General features: G+C 36.0%; 1 long non-coding RNA gene across 1 annotated transcript; it reads right to left on the reverse strand.

Moving 5' to 3' along the window:
• Positions 1-2750: 2750 nt before the first annotated feature.
• Positions 2751-21155, reverse strand: LOC123632183. Its single transcript, XR_006733285.1, has 3 exons — positions 21020-21155; positions 9337-9467; positions 2751-2781 (listed from the first exon to the last, which is right to left on the reverse strand). It is a non-coding gene; the product is annotated as an uncharacterized LOC123632183 (long non-coding RNA).
• Positions 21156-21967: the final 812 nt, after the last annotated feature.

Here is a 21967-nt window from a genome sequence, read left to right on the forward strand (position 1 = left end):
GCAAATCTATGGAGACAGAAAGTAGATTATTGGTCACTTAGGGATTTGGGAGGGAGAAATGGGGAATTACCACTAATGGATAAGTGGTTTCCTTTTTGGGTGACAAAAATGTTCTAAAATCAGATTATGGTAATGGTTGTATAACTCCATAAATATACTAAAAACTATTAAAGTGATACATGAAACAGGTGAATTTTATTAGATGTAAATTATACCTCAATATAGTTATTGAAAAGAAAGCCAGAGGAAGACAAACACAAGAATTAAGCAGTTAGTTCTCTTGGGTATCTGTCTGCTGAACTCACAATATTATGCTTTTTTTCTTTATAGTTTGCACAGCTCCTAAGTGATGCTTAGAATAGAGAACAAATAATATGACATGCACATTTGTTACCCTCTTTACTTCAAAACCAGATGTCACTTAGTTTTATAATATTTATCTTTTTTCCATTTCAGAGCAAGAATTTAGATAAAGTTAACACTTCCAAGAAAAATTTAGGTTTTTTTTTTACATTGTTTTTATTTTTGGTTTATTATAGTTTGAGCTAACAATGAAAACTTCAAACCAGTAAATTAATGCATTCCTTATTTAGCACTTTTTAAAGTAACATTTCCTGAGAGCTTGTCATAATGACAACATAACTTTTGCATGTGTTATTTTATTAAGATATTAGTATTTCCACTTTAGAGTTGAAAAGACTAGGGTACTTGCGTTTTATTTATTAGCATAATTAGAATAGCATAGAATAGCATATTTTTGATTGTGTTATGACATGAGAGCAGTTCCTAATTAATATCATTTTCCCTTGGGATAGCCTAAGAATATAATTCTGGTTCAAAAGACAAGAAGAAAAAAGGAAAAAAAATCACTAGTCCTAAGTGGTTTTGAAATCCATCCAGGCAAACTGCATTGAGTTTTAGGGCCTGGGAATAATCAATCCTCTGTGACTTGAAGCTTTGCCCTCCAGACTCAAGGCTCTTCCCTCCTAGCTTTGCCCTTTGAATCCTTCTGTGTTTGCAGCTGAGTACTTTCATTAGCATGTTTGTTGCCTGTAGAATTTTAGGAATCTGAGAGTCTTCTTTCAGTTTGTCCTCTTTCTGCACCCTTCAGTACTAGCCAGTAGCATTTCTGTTGCCATGCCATTCTCAAGAACTTTGTGGGTCTCCTCTCTACGTTGTGGGGATTCTATATGTTAGATAAGACGCTTCTCTACAGCTCTGTCCTAGACAAACCAATCTCTGTGTTTTCCTTTAGCTGAGATGGCTGAGGGGATCTAGGAATCATATGCATAATCTCCTCAAAGAGCCTTTTTTGTGAGGGAGTACTCTGACCTTTTGATCTTCTTGAGGTATTAACAGAAAGTTTTTTAGCCATATCCTTAGTTTTTTTCATAGGGTATGTTTTCCTTTTAGTAAATTTCTTAACTTTTGTGTCTTTTGCAATCTAGACAGGCTGATTTTCCTGACTCATCAAGTACTGGTTCCTTTTTGTTCAACAGTTCCTCCCTCCATTTCTCTCTTTCCTCTTACATTTGACTATGAGCAGCAAGAAGATACCATACTGCACCTTCAACACTGTGCCTAGAAAATTCCTCAGCTAAGTATCCAAGTTCATCCATTACCAGTTCTACTTTCCACATAACAGCATACACAATTCTGTTTTCTGCCACTTTGTAGCAAGTGTCTTCTTCCTTTCACTTTCCAATAACATGATTCCCATTTTTTTCTGACTCTTCACTAGTACAATCATTAACAACTGTATTTCTACTATTTCTGTTTGACAATCTAGGTTTTTTATATTATGTTCCTCAAAATTCTTGCAGCCTCTGCCCACTGCCCAATTCCAAAGCCACTTTTGTATTAATATTTTTAGATGTTTGACATAGCTACATCCTACTGCCAGTTACCAAAACCTGTATTAGTTCCTTTTGCTGATGTAACAAATTACTATAGATGGGAACAGCATGAATTTATTGTCTTACAGTTCTAGAGGTCAGAAGTCTGAAATGAATCTCCCTGGGCTAAAATCAAAGTATCAGCAGGCTGTGCTCTCTTCTGGAGGTTCTGGGGAAGAATCTGTTTCCTTGCTTTTTTTAGCCTCTGAGTCTGCCTGCATGGCTTTTGTAACCATTCCTCAATATTCAAAGCCAGCAATTGTGGAGTCAAGCTCTTCTCATGCTTCCATCCTTCTGTTTCTCTCTCTTCTGCCCTCATCCACTAAATAGGAGCCTTGCCATTACATTGGACACACCTGCATAATGCAGGTTAATCTCCTCATCAAAAATTTACATAATTAGCCGGGCGTGGTGGCTCACGCCTGTAATCCTAGCACTCTGGGAGGCCGAGGCAGGTGGATCACTCGAGGTCAGGAGTTCGAGACCAGCCTGAGCAAGAGCGAGACCCCCGTCTCTACTAAAAAATAGAAACAAATTATCTGGCCAACTAAAAATATATATAGAAAAAATTAGCCGGGCATGGTGGCACATGCCTGTAGTCCCAGCTACTCGGGAGGCTGAGGCAGGAGGATCACTTGAGCCCAGGAGTTTGAGGTTGCTGTGAGCTAGGCTGACACCACGGCACTCACTCTAGTCAGGGCAACAGAGCAAGACTCTGTCTCAAAAAAACAAACAAACAAAAAAAAAAAACTTACATAATTAGCAACTTTAATTCCACCTGAAACTTTAATTCACCTTTGTCATGTAATCTAACATATTCACAGGTTCCAGGAAATTAAGACTTGAATATCTTTGGGGGACTCTTCTTCTTCCCACCACAACAGTCCTGTAGGAGGCAAGAAACATGTTTCTTGAATGTCATGTTTAAATAAGCATTATAATATTTAGAGTCTTGAGATTAAAAGCAAGCTTTCATCAGGAAAAGAATCTGCCATTACCTGGTCTAAATATTTCATAAAATAAAATCCACATATGTTCCTAAAATGATTAAATAGCAAAAACAATTGGAGGAGTAGAACAGAAGTTGGAAGTTGATTTTTAGTTTGAAAATTATCCAAAAACTTTTACCTGGAATTTTTTGCTAAAAGATTTTCTCAATAAGACAGATTATTTTAATCTACATTTGAAATAAACTAGACTTGATAACTAGAATCTAATTCTTCAGACTTCTATGTCCGGTGAAATTACATTAAATATTTCAAAGATGAAAGAAAAAAAGATTTTTTTCAACCAAAACAAAAGCCAGGAGAATTCATTACTCTCACACCTGCACTAAAAGAGGAAAGTTCTTCAGATAGAAGGAAAGTGATCCCAGGTAAAATTTAGACCTAATCAAAAGAATGAAGAATGCTGGAAATGATAAAAGGTTGATAAATATAAAAGATTTTTTCCCTTATTAAAATTTTTTTAAAGATAATTCATTGTTTAAAGGCAAAATAATAACAATGAATTGTGGGGTTTATAACATCTGTAGAAATAAAATGTGTGACAACAATAGCACAAAGAATAGGAGAGGGAAGTGAAGGTGTACTGTTATAAGCTTTTTTATAGTTTACGTAATAATATTTCACTTGAAGTTAGCATGTGATAAGTTGAAGATGTATGTTGTAAACCCTGAACCACCACTAAAAGAGATTAAAAAAAGGAGGTATAGCAGATAAGCCAATAGTGAAGATAAAATGAGATATAAAAATACTTAATTCAAAAGTGTCCAGAAAAAGAGGAGCAAGGCACAAAGAAAAGATGGAACACTGAAAACTATTAGAAGATGGTTGATTTTTAATCAAACTATATTTATAATTATATGTCAATATATGAATGTATATGCAATTATATCACACGTAAAAAACCAAATTGTTAGACTGACTAAAAAGCAACACCCTGTTTATAAGAGACCCACTTTGAATAAAAAGTCACAGATGAGTTAAAGTGAAAGGATGGAAAATGAACTATCAAGCAAACACTAGTAAAAAGAAGCCAGGAGATGCTATATCAATATCAGACAGAGTGGACTTTAGAACAAGAAATATTACCAGGAATAAAGAGAGATATTGCACGTTAATAATGAGATCAATTTACTAAGAGGATATTACAATTCTAAATGTTTACACAACTAACAACTCAGCTTCAAAATACATGAAGCAAAAACTAATAGAACTGAACACTTTTTGTTGGACACTTTTAAGCCGCTCAACAGCAATTCTCTTACTATTGGAATTTTTAAGAATCTAAATTCCATGAATACTGTATAATGTTTAAACCATTAACATACACACTGCCTTTGTGAAGACAAAATTCTAATTTCCAATATTAATTGAATATTTATTCAAAAAATACCAACTACATATGAAGTACTTTTTATATGTTATATAATCAGCACAATAACCCACACTGCACATTAGGAAATGGGGCCTTAATGAGGTTACATACTTGACCAAGGTCACACAGGAATGGGCACAGCTAACATTTGAACTCAGGTATGTTCGCTCATGAGTCTGTGATCTTTCCATCATAACATATTCTCTCTCTAGAAAACACATGAGGATTTGGAATAAACTTAAAAAAAAAAATCTAACTCTAATTTGGATGTCAGTGTAAGTGATGGTCATTCCCTGAATCATCAAAGTGGTTGTAAAGGAAGAGAATGCGATTTGTTGATTAACTGGCTTTGCCCTAGAGAACTACTAAAAATGACCCCATTTATTTTGGGTGGATACCCCATTCTACAGGAGCCACAAATACTAGTAGAGTCTAAAGGCCTACCAAATTGACAGCAATGCATAGTCTGTAATTTTAAAAATCTATATACAACACTGCTATGTTAATATTTGTCAAATAAATGAATGAATGCGTAGTATTTCTGCAGTCAAATGATTATATCATGGAGTTTTAGTATGATTAATTCACTAGTTTATCAAGCATGCTGACTAAAGAAGTGGGATTGAAGAACCTGCTATTTTTCTGAAACTGATAAGATCTTCGTATTGTTAATATTTCTATGACCTTATTAATTAAGTCTTAAAAACTTATTCTAACAAAGGAATTAGAAGTGAATCAAAGAAATACAGAAAGGACCTTTGTTGATAAAAAGGTCGAATTAAAAAATGTCTTCTGATTGCAACCATAATTTAGAAACTATTTTACAGATTATCAAAACATCAGAACCTATGATAGCCATCTCCATAGTCACATCTTGGACATGTTCACTCCCTAAATCTCGTGGAACAGACAGTCGGCAGAATCAATATGTTGCTAAGGAAACACACCAAGCATAAACATAAAAAGCATAACAGGTTCAAAGGGCTCCAGGGAATTATTATAAAGCCATAAAACCTGCCAAATAATTGGAACAATAAAGTGGAAAATTACTTTCAAGCAAGACTAAACATTTCAACTGACTGCTGACAGGCTTTTAAAGAATATATACATAGACAAGGAAAAAGAGGTGAGGACTTTTAAAGATCCAAGTAGTTAATTAATGGAGACTGAAGCCAAATGCAAGCATTGGCAATATAGCAGAAAAATTTGGTTTCTGGTTTCACAAAGGGGATTTACCTTAATCAAATTTATTAGTAATAAGGATGAGGGTGCAGAGAATAGGCTCCTTGAGGCAGCTGAAAAATGGACCAATATTCTAAGCTTTGCAATTTGATGTATTTCTTGGTCCAAGTAAAATATAACTAGGGTGTTAAAGGAAGTAGAGACAGAAATAGGAGACCTTTTTTATGAATAGTTTTACAAGTGCACTTAGTTCTGGAGAGACCCCCTAGGATTAGCCAATATGATGGAATTATTTTTAAAAGGTCTGGAAATGTACCAAGTGGCTTGCGTGCCAGTTGACATCACTCGTACGAAAAGTGTTAAAAGGTGTTTTGAGGGTCAAATGAAGAAACAGTTGGAAGCTTACTTGCTTGATGAAGGAATGCCAACTGACTTTTCAGATGGGAGAGAGATGCTTCATTAACTTGTTAAAATGTCAGAAAGGTATTATTTCTGCGGAAGGAAAGGGGTGTTATAACACATCCTTAGCATTTCTGCAGTGGGCAATTTAATGAAATGATCTACTAGGGTTAAAACGATCTCTTCTCTTATAAGTGGCATAATGGGAAAATTGCGAGATTGAATTGAGACTTGCTAAATTGTAAGAAACAGAAGTTATTTGGCAATTGAATCATTGCTAGTTCAGAAAAATCACCCTCTAGAGAACTTAATTTTGGCAGCCATGTGGACAGCTTCCTCTTTTTAGACAAAATCTATGTAAAATCCCTCCTTAGGCACTGTGAGTATACAAACTCATACAGGACACGATGTGTGACAAACTTATTTTTCAATAAAACTTGTTTTTGAATAAAATTAAAAAAACTTATACACCAAGGAAAAGTTAGTTCCATCACGACATCACCTTGGCAGGCTCCATGCTCATTTTAGGGATGCTGCCTTTGGACAAGTCAGGCTTGGAATTTCTCTTGTGGAATTGTCCCACAAGACCACGGCAAACCTTAAAAATTGTATTTAACAGTGAAAATTTTTCATACTTTGAACAAAAATATTATATTTGGGAAAAGTCCAAAGAAATCAGAGCCTCATCTGGTAAAGAAAGTGAGTGATTTAACTGTTATTAATACTAATTCAAAAAAAATGAGGTGTAACTATTAAGCAAAGAAAGTGATATTCTTCTGTGGCTTGTAACCTGGTTTTCAAAGGAACTCCCAGAGCATTTTAAACATGTTTTGATCAGTGAGGTATGCTTGTAATGGGGCTAAAGATTTCCAAGGTGAAGACTTCAAAGGACAGTTTTAGAATGAATGGCTAGTATGATGGCTAGAAAGGCAGTCTCATGGTGTTTTAACTTATAAAGAGAGAGAAATAGATATTGATGTCTAGTAAAAATTCCTAGGTGATTTTAAGAGATGGGAGCAATATATTTTTAAACTTTATAGGAAAGAGTCAAATTTGTGTTGTGGTGTGCTGTAGGAGAAAAAGCATGGTACTTGTTGGAAGTCCAGAGTTCAGGCTCTGTGAACTTAGATAAGTCACTTTAGCATCTCTTAGTATCTGTTTTTATATTAAAAATCGGATTATATTTACTTTTGGAAAATGAGCTAAAATATTATTGTCCCACTTGAAAGACATGCATGCATGTGTACACAGCAGAGGGTGATTGTGAGGTTCAAATGAGATACTCTACGAAAAAGCACTTTGAGAATACTTATGCTCAGCAATAAAATGTATTGTAATTTCAGAGAAAATATTTTAATGAGGAAAAATTGGAAGCATATAATTATATTGGACTTGGTACTGCCTCCTGGCTTCCTTGCAAAATTAAGTTGTTCTTTTCATTTTTGCATACATAGAGGCATGAACTTTGTCACAGCTTTTCCATATGTAAAGGAATGAGAATTAATACTTGCCTTCAAGTTATCACGTGAAAATACAAATGGAGTATTAGTAGAAACGTCTGGAAAGAGAAGCTTTGTATAATGTATGAGAATTTATCTTATGTGAAATGGCCTGGCAAGTGCCTGGCACACAGTCTACAATGATATTCTTAGGATTCAGGGACAATGGTTTGTCATTCAGTGTCATACTGTCACATTTACCTATTTAGAACTCAGAGTTGAGCAGATTTTCTAGCAAAAGTATTGACATTTTGTTTCCTTAAAACATTAATTGTAGTCCTAGAGACTCTAGATATGGGAAAAGTAAGCTTCCTTTTAATGGTGGAAAATCTACCAAGTGATGGCAAATATGACTTGAATAACATGAATTAATTTGGACACAAAAGAGTCAGAACAAAAGACTCTAGGCTTATTTTCAGGTTTCTAAATTATATATTAAAATTGGGCATATGTAAATAGAAACATCATGCAAAATGCCCAGAACTTAAGAGATATTTTGCATTTAGCATGGAAAAATCCTCAAGACCTCTGAAAAAATGAAATTTTGACATTATTTTTTCTTTCTATTACTTGCCCAGGCTAGTATGTGTTATAAATTACTCTGTTATGCCCAGGAAAGGATATTGGATAGTCTCTATGCCTTAGTCAAATAGCAGTAAAACATCTCAGACAAGGAGAATTCAGCCCTATCTTGGTCTCTCGAGTATTCTCCAATGTGCATCTGATAATCCTGTGTGCTGGATTTTGCCATGTGAAAATTCATGCTGTGAGATGTAGTGGGAAAGAGAGTGAGAGGATGTCTGGGGCACAAGGCTGATGTCTCAGAATGGCTAGCTAGTTTCCTTTTACAAACTCTAGAATCTGTCTTTACAAAGGCTTCAATACAGCAAGGAGCCGGATATACTACAGGCTAGATCTTCACATGTTAGCAGTTCTCCCTCTATTACATGGACAGTTTCCAAAATGAGTCCATGTTTTCTGAATCTAGTGGTAAAGAACTAGAACTATGGTTTTAGGGACTGACAGCAGGACATCATACCTCATTTCATAGACATTTCATGAAGTGCCCGACTAGCTATCACAAGACTTGTACTCTGTTTCTTGGTCCATGTAGAGATATTCTAAGTGGATGTATATAAGAGAAACAGTTTTATGTAGATACACAATTTTGACAGAGAGAGAACATTTACTATCTGCAGCAAAATTTGGGCAATTTCTGCTAGGTAAAATCCAGTCCATCCAGATGCTGATGTGAAATATTAACTAGTGGTTCTTGAATTTGGGATTAGTTAAGGGATTTATTTTATATGTTTTAGTAGTCTTAAAACTAAATAATTGCTATAGTAATTTTATTATAAAGTAGCTTAAACACAATTTTTTGTCTTATAAATACTTCTCCATGGACCAGTGATATTACTAGGAACTAGAGATAACACTTAGCTTAGAGGGAGACTGTTATGGTCAGTTGGGACTCTCATTTTCTTTGTGTTGTCCCAGGTCTACTTGTTTTTCCCTGGCAGTCCAGGGAACTTGGAATTGTCCCTTTTCAGCTTCAGGTCTTTATTTATTTATTTATTTTTATGAACTTGGTCAAATTATAGTCTTTATTAATTAACTTATATAGGCACTTTGCTTCACTTCTATATCCTTTGCAGAGATCCTCACTGATTAACCTGATAAATCATGTTTTTGTGTATTTACTTGACCTGGTAGCTCTCTGAACACATTTTGATCTATATATCTGTGGCAACATATTTTCCGCTGTCTGCTTTCTTTGGTTCACTATGTGAAGACAGGGTTTATGATTCACTCTTTTTGGTGGGAAAGTGATTTCTGTTTGAGGTCCATGCTAGAAATGGATGCCCAATAAATCAAAAAGACTGCTTTTGACCACAGGTAACAGAAAACCAAGGATGTCTTAAACTATTAAGATGTTTAATTTGACAAATAAGAAGCCGAGAGGCTCTAAGAGGATGGCTCACTGGCTCTGTGATGTCAGCAAAGAATCCAGGCACTTTCAGCCTTTGCTTAGGATGTCAACCTTGTCCTTTGGCTCACGTGTGGTTACAGACGGCTGCTACAGCTCCAGGCATCAGTTCCCATGTGATGGCATCTAGAGCAGAAAGAGAGGGAAGGGAGCAAATGGGATCGCTCCATGTGTATGTCTTTTTTAAATAAAGATAAAATATTTTACAGAAGCAATTCATATTTTTTTACATACTATCTTCCAGAATTATGTCTCATGGCCCCCTGACCTTCAAGAAAAGGTTGGAAAAATAAATTTCTATCATTTCTAGACTCCTTGGCCTGGGAGCAGGGATAGGCTATTGAGTGGGTAACTAAGGTTCATACCAATGACAATCAATGTGTTTCAATTTCAATTTCACCTTTCAGAGGGACACTTCTAATATGTTTTAATGTCAGAAGAGCTACATATACCCAAGTCTCTACTCTTTATTTGTTTCTAACATGGGAATACTAATGTTTCATAGAGGATAATAATTTCCTTAATTGCAGAGATATGTGGATGAACATAGGTATTTTCATGTACCAGAAATGGGTATTTTGTTGTGCCCTACATATACATAACATATGCTTGATAAATAGTTAAAAAAAATAAGAGCAGAAACCAATCCAGCACTGGTATTTCCCTGAATATCACTGGATAAGTTTTCATTGCTGCAACTGAAACAAAAGCTAAAGTCCACACTTGATTAATGTGGGAACAAAAATGTTCTATTAATAAAAATAGCTACTGAAGCCAATGATCAAATGGGTGTATGGATCCCACAGGGTGATCCTCAGGATTGGAAAACAAATGGGTATATACACAGCGAGAAGGCTGAAGCTATTTTAAAAATTCCTTTGTTAGACACACACACACACACACACACACACACACACACACACACCTTGCACAGGATGGCCTTTTTAGGGAAAAATCCTGACTTATGTTGTAGAAATTTTACATAGAATTTGCTGTGTGCCATGGTAAATAGAGATGCTATCTTCAAACTATGCATTCTAAAATTAGCATAGTGAAAAGGTTGTCATTCTATTTTCAAGGAATCATTAACATATAGGTTGCTTATGTGTTTAGTGCCTGTGGTGTCAAGGTCTCAGAGAGGAGGGTAGGGGACCTGGGGCACTGTAGGATTTTATAGGTAATGAACATGGAGAATATAAAAGGGAAATTCCAAGAGAGATGTGGCCCACGAATGGCTGATTAGGAGGGTTGAAGGAAGCCACATGAGGTATTAACCTGCATGAAGGTCAAATTGTCCTATAGATAAGGAGAAAGTATAGTAAAACATATTAATTTGAGCAGTATATACGTATTTGTTTGCTTATTGTGTACAGTTATAGCTGGAGGTTTATATGGGATAAAGAAGAGCTTACCAATTTTAAAGACAAAGCTCCATTTCACTACTCTTTAAAATTTTAGGAATTAAGAGAAATTTGTGAGGGTAAGTAAATGTAATCTAGGGAACTTTTTTGAGTTGATTAATGGCATATGCTTTGTGTAATGTATGGAGAAAGAGCACAAAGAATAAATTTGTGATTAATAAGAGATAAATACTTATACTACTGTTGTAGGTTTGACTTTTAAGGTAAGGGTTTAAATTTCATCTTGATACTTTAAAACATCTTTAGGAAAATGGCAGGATGATAATAATAATAATGGTGACTTTAAAAATGGCATCTAGTGTCCACTTTTTTCTCTAAGAGACTACTGAGAAGAGGTGAAGAGAAGATATTTATCTTCAAACTACTTATTCAAATATGCATGGATACCTACTATGATTTAAGAACTATGCATGGAAATGAAGACATAGGAATGAACAAAACAGACAAGACTTCATAGATATTATATTCCTTAGGGGAAACAGACAATAAAGAAATAACAAGTAAATATAGAGTATGTCAGATGATGTTAGGTGCTTGTGAAGAAAAATATCAGAGAATGCTGTTTTGGGTGGATGAGTGGAGACTGCTGCTGTTTTATATAAGGTGATCATGGAAATGTTCATATATGAGCTGCCTCACAGATGAAGGTTCTGAAGGAGTCGAGAAAATAAGCCCTATGGACACCTGAGAGAAGAATTTCCAGACAAAGGGGAGTGAGTACAAAGACCCTAAGTCAACAGAAAGCTTGGCCTGTTTAACACACAAGAAGACATAGTCTCTTCCAAAAATTTGCTGAATGGAGTGTTACATAATTGAATTAACATATATAAATAGTACATAGGCATGTTTGCCAGCTGGTCTGTTGTAAAACATTAATCTTTCCTTATAGGGGCACTGGTGAAATAAAATTTTTTAGGGAAATTATGTCCTGGTTCCATCTAGGTCTTTTTCTTTATTTGTAGACCCAGTTCTTTATTACTCACTTGTTTTCTTATCATAACTACTGTTTTGAGTACTAACTATGTGCTGCATATAGTGCTAAATTATTAGCACACATATTTTGCTTAATGATTTTCTTAGTCTTAGAGCCTGAGATTCGTCAGGATTAACTTGCCAACTTCAAAGCCAACCAGTGGCTGACATGAAATTAGAACTTTGTTTCTCAAGTGATGCTACATTCCAAACTGATTAACTAAAGCCTGGATTGAACCTGTAATTTTTTTGAACTTACTATCTTGTAAGTAAGTATTCAAAAAAGTGTCTCCATGTCTACCATTGTTAAAAATTAAAACTTCAGATAAACTTCATTAATCTCTGTAGGTATATGTTTTCTGAATTATATTCTTTGGAACACCTTTCCAAAAGATATTAATGATGTTTATATGAAAAAGTAGTTCCAGAATCATTAGGAACACTAGTTTATACAAATAGAAACAGGCTACTAGAATGTAGAACTTCCCAGAGTCTTCACAGTGCTAATGTGCTTTGGACACCTCCATGAAATGAATCTCTTCAAATTATTTAATCGTGGAAGGGCTGTTTGTGAAATATCTTTTAATGTCTCAATGAATGAGTTTACATGAACACAATTTTTGAAATTATATTTTAGTTCCTATGAACTAATACCCAGGTCCATTTAATGCAGGAGGTTTACTATGCTTCAGTGAGAAAGCACCCAGGCTATTGCTTATAGCAAAATACCTTTTTTCCTGTGCTGCCTTGATTTGAAAGAGCTCCTATAACGTGAACTTACGTGGTAAAATAATAACATCCAGTAGAAGTATCATCTAGAAGCTTTCCCTTCAGTATTTAGAAATCTTTTCGAGCTGATTTGTAAGTTACATTTATACATATCCCTCCTTTTCATTCTTTCTTACCCATTTTCAATTGCTGAAAATAAAGAGGAGATAAATATCTTTCCACTTTATCCTTCTTTATGGTTTGCCATTTAACCAACTCTTGCCTATCTGTATGCCATTTAGGTTTTCTTCACCTGTTCCAATACTCATTGATAAACTTCAAGTAGGGATATTCTCTTGGTCCCATATGTAACATATCACAATTTATTCTCAGAACAAATGCTGTTATGCTTTTGGCTTGTAAAGGAGACTTCTGTTCATTAGTGGAACCTAGCTGGAGCTGTGAGGAATAGTTCTTTTTGGTATAATTTAACCCTGGAAGAAAAGACTGTACAGGAGAAATGTCTGAAGTTTAGCTACATCCTCACCTTGGGTTCCTACTTTCTGGATGTACCACTTAGCTTGGGAAGCCTTAGTTTCAATAATATATTTTTATTCTGGAAAGTTTTTCCAACCACAAGGTCCACAGAACATAAGATGGTGCCCTGAATCATTGCTCCATTTGTTTCCATTCTGCCACATATATTCTAGAAGTTAAAAAGAGTTCCTAGGACCCCGTATAGCAAAAGCAATTTTAAGCAATAAAAACAAAATGGGAGGTATTAATTTGCCAGACTTCAAACTATACTACAAGGCTGTGATTCTTAAAACTGCCTGGTATTGGCACAAGTGCAGGGACACAGACCAGTGGAACAGAATAGAAAATCCAAATACAAAACCATCCTCATATAGCCATCTAATCTTTGACAAAACAGACAAAAACATACTCTGGGGACAAGAATCCCTATTCAATAAATGGTGCTGGGAAAACTGGATAGCCACATGTAGAAGACTGAAACAGGACCCACAGATTTCACCTCTCACAAAAAGCAAATCACGGTGGATAACAGATTTAAACCTTAAATGGGAAACGATTAGAATTCTAGAAGCAAATGTAGGAAAGACTCTTACAGACATTGGTCTAGGTAAAGAATTTATGAAGGAGACCCCTAAGGCAATCACAGCAACAACAAAAATAAATGAATGGGACCTGATTAAATTAAAAAGCTTCTGCACAGCCAAAGAAACAGTCACGAGAATAAACAGACAATCTACAGAATGGGAAAAAATTTTCGCATACTACACATCAGATAAAGGACTGATAACAAGAATCTATTTAGAATTCAGGAAAATCAGCAAGAAAAAAATCAAACAACCCTATCAAAAAGTGGGCAAACGACATGAATAGAAATTTTTCAAAGGAAGATATAAGAATGGCTAACAAACATATGAAAAAATGCTCAACATTCCTAATCATCAGGGAAATGCAAATTAAAACCACAATGAGATATCACTTAACTCCAATGAGAATGGCCTTTATCAAAAAGTCCCAAAACAACACATGTTGGCATGGATGCGGAGAGACAGGAACACTCATACACTGCTGGTGGGACTGCAAACTAGTGCAACCCGTGTGGAAAGCATTATGGAGATACCTTAAACAGATTCAAGTACACCTACCATTCGATCCAGCAATCCCATTATTGGGCATCTACACAAAGGAACAAAAGTCATTCTATGACAAAGACATCTGTACCCGAATGTTTATAGCAGCACAATTCACAATTGCAAAGATGTGGAAACAACCCAAATGCCCATCAATTCACGAATGGATTAGTAAACTGTGGCATATGTATACCATGGAGTATTACTCAGCTATAAGAAATAACGGGGATACGACATCTCTTTGGTTCTCCTGGAGAGAGTTGGAACCCATTCTATTAAGTGAAGTATCCCAAGAATGGAAAACAAGCATCACATGTACTCACCAGAAAATTGGTTTCCCTGATCATCACCTAAATGCACATTGGGGAATGATACCAACTGGATATCAGACTGAGGCGGGGGGTGGGGGGAGGGGATGGGTGTATGCCTACATGATGAGTGCGTTGCGCACCGTCTGGGGAATGGTCATGCTTGAAGGTGCTGACAGGGGGAGGTGGGGGGTGGGGGGAGGGGATGGAGGTACGACTACATGGTGAGTGCCAGGTGCACTGTCTGGGGAATGGACACGCTGGAGGTTCTGACTCAGGCGGATGGGCAGGACACGGACAATGTATATAACCTGAGCTTTTGTACCCCCATGATGAGCTGAAATAAAAAAAAAAAAGAGTTCCTAGGAATGAATACCATTTTTTGGAGTAAGCTGTTTCATTGTTGTGGGGAAAACTTCTTTCATTTCCTCAGGCTCTTCTTCAGGAAGTCTGGCAGCTTCTACCACTCCTGGTTTTTCTCTGGCACTACCGTGGCATGGTTGTCCTGTGGTCCCACATTGCGAAGAAAGCTCAGTGACATCTAGGCATGGCATAGATCCTAGAGAGATTTTCACAGATCCATCTGTTCTAACCTGCACACATCTTCTCGGAGTAAAACCCATGAAGTTTACTGGCAAGAAACTTCAGTTCATTCTCCTCAAAAAATACGTGCCAGAGCTGATAATCTTTTCTCTCCTTCAGAGTTTAAGAGTAATTCATAATAAGGAGGCAAGAGTTGCATGCCTCAGCGGACACCTTTCTAGAAATGGCAGCTGTTGGCAGGAGCCCAGCACATGTTCTAGGCAGCAGCCCTTTATGGGCAGCCACTTCAGTCAGCATGGATGTGGGCTTGGGCTGTGGCAGCTGGTCCTGTGGACAAAAGCTCTCTTGGGTACAGCTTTCGGCAGGTACTCAGTGGCAGTGGGCCAAAGTGCCCCACAGTTTTTTCACAAAAGCTCCCCCTGGAGCTCTGAAAGTTACATTGGCAAAGCAAGTCTTTGCAAAACACTACACTCCTATCCTCCCTCTCAATTCCTTTTCATTCATAAAAGTATAGAGATTTTGGGGGAAAAAAAAACATCTCTAAGCTCAATCCCTTATTTTGTAGTTGTGAAATATGGGCCTCAGAGGGATGCTCTGATTGCTCAATGCTACATAACAAATCGGGGTTGAACCAAGATTGGAAGGAGTTTTTACTATCCCTCTGACCAAGTCCAAGGCTATTCCTGCATATTGCATTGGTCTCAACTTGCTCTGAACATGAGCCCTGCCATGTCAGGGTGTGCTGGGTATATACGGCTATATATGGACTATATTTACAAAGTCAAAAGTACAGGGAAGGGATGGCCTCAGGAGATTTCTGTATTACACAGTGCTGGTTTCCCTCCCTCACCACCTGCTTCTCTTTGTCTAGGCCCTTCAGAGCAGCAGATGAAGAGTCAGACGCAAGAGCTCTCCTATCACTCTGTTGCCACTTGAATCAAGGACACAGCAAACACAGACATGACTTAGGTGTTGGAGGGTCCAGCATATCCCCAGTTTAGCAGGGGATAATACAGGTAAGTTATGATGTTACTATGAACATTTGTTTATGAGTTTTTGTGTAAACAAATACTTTCCGTTCTCTTGGGTATATACTTAGGAGTGGAATTGCTGAGTCATATGGCAACTAACTTTTGGAGGAACTGCCAAATTCCATGGTAGTTGCACTATTTTAAATTCCCACCAGCAATGCATGAGGGTTTCAATTTCTCCATGATCTTGCCAACATTTATTTTTATTTATTTATTTTTTTGAGACAGAGTGTCACTTTGTTGCCCTGGCTAGAGTGAGTGCCATGGCGTCAACCTAGCTCACAGCAACCTCAAACTCCTGGGCTTAAGCAATCCTACTGCCTCAGCCTCCCGAGTAGCTGGGACTACAGGTATGTGCCCGCAAGCCCGGCTAATTATTCCTATATATATTTTAGTTGGCCAGTTAATTTGTTTCTATTTTTAGTAGAGATGGGGTCTCGCTCTTGCTGAGGCTGGTCTCAAACTCCTGACCTCGAACGATCCACCCGCCTTGGCCTCCCAGAGTGCTAGGATTACAGGCGTGAACCACCGCGCCTGGCCTATTTTTCATTTTTAAAAACTGTAGTCATAGTCATCTTGGAGAATATGAAATGGTATATCATTTTGATTCCAATTTGCATTTCCCTAACAATTAATGATGTTGAATATACATTAATTTTAAATCTATATCATTATGCTAAAAGAAGCTCAACAACAAATGTAATTGCACAGAAAACTCAAGCAGTATATGTGAGTTAACATTGTGTTGCAACCATCATGTCAATATGTGGCAATTTCTAAACTGTAAAATTCACATATATACTTCTGTAGACTCTCAATTGCATAGACATGCAGGGACATACAAAAATTGTCCTGTGGGAAACTCAGCTGACTGTGATACAGAACTGGAATCTTTTCTGAAAAGAAATGGATCTTTCAGGAATTGCTAGAAGCTATCTGAATACTAAACACAAAGTGTCCTAGACATAAAAAGTAAAATGGAGATTGCTGTCTGTAATACTAACCTGTTGGATAATGAACAATTTTTTTCTTCTGTAGTGTCCCATTTCCTCCCCCTTCTCATGAGATCCTCAAGCATCTAGTGTCCCTGGCTTCTAAAGCTTTTTCCTTTCTAAACTTACTCTCCTGAAAGAATCTTTTTTGCTATTAGCTACATGTTAATGTGAATGTAATCCAATGAGTTACAATTGCAACAAGAACAAAATAGTCAAAGTTAGTGAAATAGTTAAGTTGGCAACTTGAACGGAGTGAACTCCAATTTCTATTCTTGTATTCTTTGTGTTCTTTTTTTTAAATTTCGGAATATTATGGGAGTACAAACATTTTGATTACATCATTTTTCACAGATCTAGAAAAAATAATTCTATCCTTTGTATGGAACCATAGAAGACCCCATATAGCCAAAGCAACTTTAAGTAAAAAGAACAAATTAGGAGGCATTTACCAGACTTCAAGCTATACTATAAGGCTATAGTAACCCAAACAGCATGGTACTAGCACAAGAACAGAGACATAGACCAATGAAGCAGAACTGAAAACCCAGATATAAAGCCATCCTCATATTGTCATCTGATCTTTGACAAAGCAGACAAAAACATACACTGGGAAAAACAATCCCTATGCAATAAATGGTGCTGGGTAAATTGGATAGCTACATGCAGAAGACTGAAACAGGATCTGCACCTCTCACCTCTCATAAAAATCAACTCACAATGGATAACAGACTTAAACCTAAGGTATGAAACCATAAGAATTCTAGAAGACAGTGTTGGAAAAACTCATAGACTTTGGCCTAGGCAAAGAATTTATGAAGAAGACCCCAAAAGCAACCACAGCAACTTTTTGTTCTTTTTATGGCTTTTCTCTCATTCTTCTATTCCTTACTGGCCATCAGCTGTGAGCTGACTTTTCTTTCTGTTCTGAGTGTAACTGTCCAATTTCAAACATGGGCCCTGAAATCTTATTCTAAAAATCTACTGAAAAGTTGTTTAAATAATAGTAAACAGATGCTGAGTAGTTTCCTCTATTAAGATAACTTCAGGGATTTAGGAGATAGATTATGTGATGGCTATTTTGGCTGTTTTTTACTTTTTCCTTTCTGTTATGCAATTACTTTTGCATTATGTGACACCTGGTATTTGATTGCCAATATTCAATAACCTCAGTTTTTTAAAACATCCCAATCATGTGGACTTTGGACATTTGACACTTTTATGAAGCAGTCAGTTTAGATTATGAGACAGGAGAGTTTAACTAGGGAAACTTTCAGACAAGGCTAAGATGGTCTTATGTCCCAGCAAAGCATTTATAGGGCTGCGACCTGGCTGATCTTAGCATCTAGTTTTGCATTTCATGGGCCTTAGGGTGCTGACTACCTCTTTCAGCAGATGTTTGTTGAAAGTTAACGTACTGTACTTTGTTGCCACCTGTTCTTTTCAGGAGTAATTATAGACCCTGGGTTGCACTCTTAAGTTAACAGCAAACTTGCCAGATCTAATAGAAGAACTATCTTCACCTTTTAACCACCTGCCCCAACAAGATGCATCTGAGTTGTGATAAATGTCACTTTGTGTTTTGGACTAATGTGTTTTCCTAACTTTGTATTTATAACTACCATATTGAAATAGAGTACAAACACCCTTTCTCTTTCCTCACTCAGATGTACATCATTCATTTATGTAAGTACTGCTGCTTATCTTGGCTGTCTCCTGTCACTGCCTTTTTGCTGTGAATAGTCTATGATGTCAATATAGTTAATTTTGAGAAAGTTCATTTGTTCTGAAGGAAAAAAAGGTGCTAATAATTGATTTAAGGAAACTAAGTATTATTATTTGTAGTCAAGCTATTTTGTTTTATCATACACTGTTGTCAGGCTAATACTGCTTGGTACTTTGTTTCTGTCACCTAGTCTCTTAACCAGGGAACTTCCAGCTTTTACTTTGAAAATGATGAAAAGAAATGATAATGGCTATTTGACTCATTAGTTCTTCACTTACTGAATTCAGATAAAAATCATGATTAGCCTAAATAATTTATATCTGAACAATTTAGAAAGTGTTATCTCCAAGGAAAATAAAATAAAATCATTTGACAATAATTTACAGGTTGTGCGGGGAAGTTACTATGAGTAACAGATTGGCACATGAAAATCATATGTTCCCAAGGGTTATGCCTCTTCCCAGATTTCTACACATCTGTTTCTTTCTATCTCCAGTTTATCTGATCCCATTTCAAAGTGTGTGTGTGTATGGTTACTAAGTCATGTTTCATCTAAAAGCTGCATGTTGCCAGACATGGTTAAGCCTTGATGGAGGTTTTGAAAATCAAAGGTCTAAACAAGGAGTGAGGATGACTTGGAGAAGGCTTGGGAAACTATAAAGTCATGCAAAGAATAATGAACTTGAAATGAAGAATAGATAAAAATGGAGTGCATCAGACTGAAGAAATATTGTTACCATGCAGACAGAAAGAAAAAAAAATGCAAGAATGGTAAGATACAAATGAATTATTGTGCATGCTTGGATGTAGGTGAAAGATAAGGAGAGAAAAATGTTTTTCTTACCTGAATTGGCTGTCATTAGCCTAAACTGGTCTATAGTATTATTAAATACTAACGATGACTTAGTATTATTAACAGTGAAGGTTGACATCTTAAGAAATTTTTTTTTTGGTATATGTGATATTTAGACTCTGTAATATTTTTTATTTCTGATCTTTTTATTTCTCCTCCATGTGCATGTAAATCCAGGTCTAGGATATATTTACTTCATAAATCTCTGAATCATTGGAAACAAAATTTTCTTTTAAAAGTTTAGATATTAATAAAAATAAATAATCAAACAAGCTTTTATAAATCTTAGACAGGAGAATAGTTTTTAAAAAATGTAAAAATGTAATCTATATTATAAAGCTAATATAAATAGATATGTCATATAAACTGGATATATTAGTGGGATCTTTGATTTTACTGGAATGATATCATGTGTAACATTGTTTTTTAAACCTATCCCACTGAATGCAAGTGTCAGAGCTAAGCATATTGATAAGGATTTATTAAAGTTTTAGGAAGGTGGTACAATACAGTGATAAAAGCACATACTTTGGTATCAGACAGGCTTCAGTTCAAATTCTGGCTCAGTCACTTCCTATCTATGTAACTTTGGGCACATTATTTAATTTCTTTGAACTTCTCTTTCTTGCTGTGTAAAATAAATATAATGTTTATAAAGCAGAAACTGTTCCCTGGGTGTGGTAACTGTTCAATAAATGTTGTGTGTTATAATGACCTATTATCCTAATTCTTTCCTTCTCTGTTTAAATGAAATTATTAATTCTCTTCATCTTTCATTTTTTTATTCTCCTTCTCCTGACAGCTCTTTCTTCCCATTCATACACCATTTAGCAGGGCTTTGGATGAAATACAGGATTCATCAATTCTAGAACGATGGGACTGAAAATTACCTTAAGTGACCATTACATCCATCCCAGTTTCAAAACAATGAAATGTCTGGAAGATTCAAGACAAAAAGGAATTTTTCTTTCCATGTAATTTTAAGAATAGAATAGATTACCTCTTTGGGTAATATCATGTAAGATATTCCTGATGTCTATTCTTGGTCTCTTTTTATTCAATTTCAATCAATCTATTTAAAAGATAACCTTTACAATTCTATCTATATAACAATTCCTGACTAAAGTGTGAATCCTTTGCAATCACCTCAGCTCTGGCTGAATGTCCTTTACATTTCTTACTATTAATTCTGCTACTAGTTAGAACATAGGGGGTTACAAAAGGTCACTGCTCCTGACATAACCATGAGAAAACACTGGGTAAACTAAAAAGAAATATATTTTCTTTAAAGACATCAAAGAACTATGAATCCAGTTGAACTTTTAATAGCTGTGAATGTGGTGTCATGGCAGGTTGGACTCTGGTGGTGATACAAACAGACACAGGGCTTCTGCTGAGTAAACAGCTGGGTGACAGGGTACAGACAAAGTTAGAAAGCAAAGAGGTTTTAAGGTACTTACCTCCCAACCCCTTGAGGAGAGAGACACTTGATTCTCCCCTTAAAGCACTTGAAACTAGAAGTGAAATAAATGTTGAAAAGCAGCTCCAACCTTGTTCCACTCCTTACTGCATTGAAGAGGTCAGCTCCTCACCCTAGATGCATGACAGATAAAAGGGGAGCTCTTTCTACAGGAAACTGTCACCTATTTCAGTCTCAACTGTTCTTTCATACACAATGTCTGACAAACAATGAAAACTAAGAGGCATGCAAAAAAGCAGGAAAATGTGATTCATAATAAAAAGAAAAAATATAAGCACACTCACAGAGATGCTAGAATTAGTAGAAAAGACTTGAAAATAACTGTTATAAATATTTTAAACAATTTAGAGGAAAAGGTGGACAAAAGGGATGAAAAGATGAAGGATGCAAAGAGAGAAAAGGAAACTTTAAAAAGAATAAAATATAAATTTTATAACTAAAAACTATAGTATTCAAAATGAGAAAAGTTTTCAGTGGGCTTAACAGAAGGCTGGACAGAGAAGAACAAAGAATTAGTGAACTAAAAAAACATGTCAGTAGAAATCATCCAGACCTGTGTGACAGCATCAAATGATTTTTTTATATATGAATGAAATTGGAGTTCTAGAAAGAGAAGAGAGAGAGAGAGAGGGAGGGAGAGAGGGAGAGAGAATGGGACACAAGAAGAGAAATAGTGGCCAAGAATTTTCCAAATTGATTAAAAACATTACTTCACAGATTCAAGAATCTCTGTGACTCAAAAGCATACATACAACAAAAATCCACACAGAGACACATCACAATTACCCTGCTGAAAACCAAAGATAAAGAAAAAATTTAAAAAGCAATCAGAGGAAAAACACACAATACATTCAAATCAACAAAGATAAGAATGAAGGCAACTTGTAATCATAAACAACAGAAGCCAGAAAATAACGGAATGACACCT

This window comes from Lemur catta, chromosome 2, assembly GCF_020740605.2.
Source record: "Lemur catta isolate mLemCat1 chromosome 2, mLemCat1.pri, whole genome shotgun sequence".
In the NCBI taxonomy this organism is placed as follows: Eukaryota; Metazoa; Chordata; class Mammalia; order Primates; family Lemuridae; genus Lemur; species Lemur catta.